Source organism: Nycticebus coucang, chromosome 14 (genome assembly GCF_027406575.1).
Source record: "Nycticebus coucang isolate mNycCou1 chromosome 14, mNycCou1.pri, whole genome shotgun sequence".
Taxonomy (NCBI): Eukaryota; Metazoa; Chordata; class Mammalia; order Primates; family Lorisidae; genus Nycticebus; species Nycticebus coucang.
In genome coordinates this window covers 18,025,418-18,031,417 of record NC_069793.1, presented here as the reverse complement: position 1 = coordinate 18,031,417, position 6,000 = coordinate 18,025,418, and the positions used below count along the sequence as shown (strand labels likewise).

Genomic DNA, 6,000 nt, shown 5'->3' with positions numbered 1-6,000 from the left:
TGTAGTCCCAGCTACTTGGGAGGCTGAGGCAAGAGAATCACCTAAGCCCAGGAGTTTGAGGTTGCTGTGAGCTGTGACACCACAGCACTCTACGGAGGGTGATAAAGTGAGACTCTCTAAATTAAAAAAAAAGATAATTCCTTATTTCAAAGGGACATTGCCAGGATAAAGCAATAGAGCTTCAGCTGCCCAATAACTGGAAAACTTCATGGCCACTGGCATGTTCCTGAGGCATCACCAAACCATATAATAGCTGTTAGCAAGTTCCACTCCGTTCAGAAAGCTTTCTCTATCTAGTTCTGCCTGCAGGCATCCGTCTCTCTTTTTTTTTGCAGTTTTTGGCCGGGGCTGGGTTTGAACTTGTCACCTCCGACATATGGGGCCGGCACCCTACTCCTTTGAGCCACAGGCACCGCCCAGGAATCTCTTAATTTTCTGAGCATCACTAATTATTTAGAGTGGGTGTCATGAGGTAAATAATCTTTCTGTATGATTATTAAACATTTTATCTTGCAGCAGATGTTATGCTTTTTTTTTTTTTTTTGAGACAGAGCCTCCAGCTGTCACCCTGAGTAGAGTGCTGTGGCATCACAGCTCACAGCAACCTCTAACTCCTGGGCTTAAGCGATTGTCTTAAGAATCATGGGCCCCCGCCACAATACCTGGCTATTTTTGGTTGTAGTTGTCATTGTTGTTTGGCAGGCCTGGGCTGGATTCAAACCCGCCAGCTCTGGTGTATGTGGCTGGTGCCTTAGCTGCTTGAGCTACAGGCACAGAGTCAGATGTTATGGTTGTTATATGCACATATTGGTGCTGAAAAATGTAAATTTGTATTCAGCCTGCAGAGCAAAACTGGAGATGGAACAATGAAGGGCAGAGTCATCTTGTGGCCAAGAATCTCCAGGACAACTGTGTGAACAGACACACACGTAAAAGGCGACTTAAAAGGTGTTATTGAAGAAGCAGAAGATCCCAGGGTGTGTTAATAAACATACAGAACAGCTGATTCAAGCGTGACAAGAAAGGTGAGAGAAAGGGGCATCGGGACCCGGCGGGGAACTCCGCAGGCTGGCTGCCAAACCAAGCCTCCGACCGGGGCTTCGGAGAAGCTAAGGCACAGAATGACAGGCCAGGACTTGCGTGAGGTGTCCGTGGCCTTGCTGCGAACTGGGATGGGCGCTTAGGGCTGTGGAATCGCCAGAGGGTCATGGAGCCAGGTTGGAACGCAAGAGCAGAGACTACTTAGCCCAGCCTCCAGCGTTTTTACCAGGCCCACCGGGCTGGGAGACAGCGCCTGGACACCAACCTACCTAGTTTCCTTAACCAAAACTGCCAAGAAAGGCTTGGAACTGAAACAGAACCTGATAGAAGAGCTTCGGAAATGTGTGGACACCTACAAGTACCTTTTTATCTTCTCTGTGGCCAACATGAGGAACAGCAAGCTGAAAGACATCCGGAATGCCTGGAAGCACAGCCAGATGTTCTTTGGCAAAAACAACAAGTGATGATGGTGGCCTTAGGTTGGAGCCCATCTGATTAGTACAAAGACAACCTGCATCAGGTCAGCACGAAGTTAAGGGGTGAAGCTGGTCTCCTTTTCACCAACCGCTCGAAGGAAGAAGTGAATGAGTGGTTCACAAAATACACAGAAATGGACTATGCCCGAGCCGGTAACAAAGCTACTTTCACTGTGGGCCTGGATCCGGGGCCCCTAGAGCGGTTCCCCCACTCCATGGAGCCACAGCTGAGGCAGCTGGGCCTGCCTACTGCCTTCAAGAGAGGTGTGGTGACCCTGCCGTCTGACTATGAGGTGTGCAAGGAGGGTGATGTGCTGACCCCAGAGAAGACCCGTGTCCTGCTTTTTGGGTATGAGATGGCTGAATTCAAGGTGGGATGCAGAGTCAGGAAGGTTCCAACAGATGGGACATGACTTGCCAGAGAGTGCATCTGAGTCAGCAGGAGAATCAGAGTCAGACATCTAGGACTGATGGGCTGTCAGGACTAATGGCCATCTTGCACTGCCTGGATTGCACTGTGTGGATTACGCTGGGCCACACAGGACCTTCCACTGCCCCTCCGGTGGGGGTAGCTCTTTATTCGGCTGTGGATGAAGAAGGGAGGGTAATGGGCACTGACTCTTCCTATACAGAATAAAACTACACAGGGTGTCAGCCTGGAGAAAAGGGGCTTTTCTTAAAAAAAAAAAAAAAATAGCTGATTCACCGTTCATTGGTTTTTTTTTTTTCGTAGAGACAGAGTTTCACTTTATGGCCCTCAGTAGAGTGCCGTGGTGTCACACAGCTCACAGCAACCTCCAACTCCTGGGCCCAGGCGATTCTCTTGCCTCAGCCTCCAGAATAGCTGGGACTATAGGCGCCCGCCACAACGCCCGGCTATTTGTTTTTGGTTGCAGTTCAGCCGGGGCCGGGTTTGAAACCGCCACCCTCGGTATATGGGGCTGGCGCCTTACCAACTGAGCCACAGGCGCCGCCCTATTTCACTCTTTTTTATTTTTATTTTTATTTTTTTGTAGAGACAGAGTCTCACTTTATGGCCCTCGGTAGAGTGCCGTGGCCTCACACAGCTCACAGCAACCTCCAACTCCTGGGCTTAAGCAATTCTCTTGCCTCAGCCTACCGAGTAGCTGGGACTACAGGCGCCCGCCACAACGCCCAGCTGTTTTTTGGTTGCAGTTTGGCTGGGGCCGGGTTTGAACCCGCCACCGTCGGTATATGGGGCCGGCGCCTTACAGACTGAGCCACAGGCACCACCCTTTTTTTTTCTTTTGAGACAGAGCTGCAAGCTGTCTCCCTGGGTAGAGTGCAAAATTTGAGGAAAGCTGATCCTGCAGGTTGTTTTTTGAGACAATCTCAGTATGTCGCCCCCCTTTGAGTGCTATAGTGTCATAACTCACAGCAACCTCCAACTCTTGGCCTCAAGTGATTCTCCTGCCTCTGCCTCCCAAGTAGCTGGGACTATAGGCGCCCGCCATAACGCCTGGCTATTTTTCGGTTGCCGTCATTGTTATTTGGCGGGCCTGGGATGGATTGGAACTCGCCAGCTCAGGTGTATGTGGCTGGTGCCTTAGCCACTTGAGTCATAGGCGCTGAGCCTCACCGTTTCATTGTTAAGTCAATCACTTAGTCACTCCTTTTATCTAACATTTATTAAATGCCTGCTATGTGCCAAGCACTGTGCTAGAAGCTCAGATGGCCAAAGAGAATAAGATCTCCCACCATAGGGAGCTCCTAGTTATGGCGGACACTTTTGGTTATCTACACAGCATCCATTTCACTATTTTTTTCTTTCTTTTTTTTTTTTTGTAGTAACAGAGTCTCACTTTATCGCCCTTGCTAGAGTGCTGTGGCATCACACAGCTCACAGCAACCTCCAACTACTGGGATTAGGCAATTCTCCTGCCTTAGCCTCCCCAGTAAGCTGGGACTACCAGCGCCTGCCACAACAACGGCTATTTTTTTGGTTGCAGTTCGGCCAGGGCTGGGTTTAAATCCACCACCCTCCGTATATGGGGCTAGCGCCCTGCCCACTGAGCCCCAGGCGCTGCCCCAATTTCACTATTTCTTACTTGTTATTAGAACACTGGTTTTGTTCAAGTATTCACTTACCCCAATGGAGGAGTCAATCCTATTTAGTCTAAACCAGTGATTTTTCAACTGGTGTGCTGTGAAAATTTTTAAAGATTTTTTTTTTGAGACAGAGTCTCACTGTGTTGCCCTGGGTAGAGTGCTGTGGTGTCATTGTAGTAGTTCGTAGCAACCTCCAACTCCTGGGCTCAAGCAATCCTGTTGTTCAGCCTCTAGAGTAGCTGGGACTACAGGCACCCGCCACAATGCCTGGTTAGTTTTTCTATTAAATTATTTTCCGAAGACATTCAAAGCACAGTAAGTATATTGTTTTCTTTACTCTTTTTGTTTTTGATCAACATAATTTAAGTGTGCAGCAGAAGTTTAACTATAGGTTCAAGTGTGCTGTGAGATAAAAAAGTGAAAAACACTGCTCTAAACCTATCATAGTGATTCGTTTCCTCTTGCACACCCTTGGAATCTGTATGGATTCTGACCAATGAGGCATGAAGTATAGTCCTCTCCAAGACTTTTGGGAAGGGTTTCTTAGTTTTTTCTTTGCTTTCTTTTTTTTTTTTTTTCAGTTTTTGGCTGGGGCTGGGTTTGAACCTACCACCTCCAGCATATGGGGCCAGTGCCCTACTCCGTTAAGCCACAGGTGCTGCCCTTTTTTTCTTTTTTGAGACACAGCCTCAAGCTATCGCCCTGGGTAGAGTGCTGTGGCATCACAACAGCAACCTCCAACTCCTGGGCTTAAGTGTTTCTCTTGCCTCAGCCTCCCAAGAAGCTGGGACTACAGGCGCCTGTCACAACGCCTGGCTGTTTTTGGTTGTAGTTGTCATTGTTTGACAGGCCCCGGCTGGATTCAAACTCACCAGCTCTGGTCTGTATGTGGCTGGCATCTTAGCTGCTTGAGCTACAGGTGCCACCCTCTTAGTCTTAAAAAGAAACATTTTACCAGTTATATCACATGAATAACATGTAGCCCAGATATACTGTGATGAGAAGGCCACTTCATCTCTTTTATTCTTTTTTTTTTTTTTTTTGAGACAGTTTAACTTTGTCACCTGGGTAGAGTGCTATGGCATCATAGCTCACAGCAACCTCAAACTCTAGGGTTCAAGCAATTCTCTTAGCTCAATCTCCTGAATACCTGGGACTATGGGCGCCTGCTACAATGCCCAGCTATTTTTAGAGATGGGGGTCTCACTCTGGCTCAGGCTGGTCTCGAACCTGTGAGCTCAGGCAATCCACTTTCCTTGACCTCCCAGAGTGCTAGGATTACAGGCATGAGCCACCATGCCCAGCCCTCTTTTATTCTTTTCAAAAATCTATAACTCTAATCAAATCATGAGAAAAACACCAGAAAACCCAATTTGAGGGTACCATTCTACAAAATACTTAATACTGCTCAAAACTTTCAAAATTATGACAACAAAATGAAATGTGGTGTCCTGGATTGGATCCTGGAACAGAAAAGGGCATTAATGGAGCAACTGTAAAATTTGGTTTAGAGGGCGGTGCCTGTGGCTCAGTCGGTAAGGCGCCGGCCACATATACCGAGGGTGGTGGGTTCAAACCCGGCCCTGGCTTAACTGCAACCAAAAAATAGCCGGGCGTTGTGGCAGGTGCCTGTAGTCCCAGCTACTTGGGAGGCTGAGGCAAAAGAATCGCTGAAGCCCAGGAGTTGGAGGCTGCTGTGAGCTGTGTGATGCCACGGCACTCTACCAAGGGCTATAAAGTGAGACTCTGTCTCTATTAAAAAAAAAAAAATTCGGTTTAGAGTCATAGCATATAACTCAATATTAGGCCAACCTAACCAGAAATAGAAAAGTAAAATGTGTAATATCATCTATTAGAAATGATAAAGGAGAAATAACAATAGATACCTCAGAAATTCAAAAAATCCTCAATGATTACTACAAAAATCTCTATTCCCAGAAATATGAAAATCGGAAGGAAATGAACCAATACCTGGAAATACGCCACCTTCCTAGTCAACCAGAAAGAATTAGAAATCTCAAATAGACTTATCTCAATCACTGAAATAGCATCAACAATATGAAATCTCCCAACAAAGAAAAGACCGCCACCAGATGGCTTCATATCTGAATTTTATCAAACCTTTCAAGAGGAACTAGTACCTATATTATACAACCCTTTCCAAAGCATAGAAAAAAAGGAATACTTCCCAACACATTCTATGAAGCAAATATCACCCTGATCCCCAAACCAGGAAAGGATCCAACAAAGAAAGAAAATTATAGACCTATACCATTAATGAATATTGATGCAAAAATATTCAATAAGATCTTAGCAAACAGAATTCAACAACACTTTAAAAAATTATGCAGCATGATCAAGTTGGTTTTATTCCAGGGTTACAGGGTTGGTTCAACATACACAAACCTATAAA

At 46.4% G+C, this 6,000-nt stretch overlaps 1 pseudogene; it reads left to right on the top strand.

Annotated features, from left to right (window-relative positions):
* The first annotated feature begins 1,295 nt into the window (after positions 1–1,295).
* On the top strand, positions 1,296–2,281 carry LOC128564356 (mRNA turnover protein 4 homolog; annotated as a pseudogene).
* Positions 2,282–6,000: the final 3,719 nt, after the last annotated feature.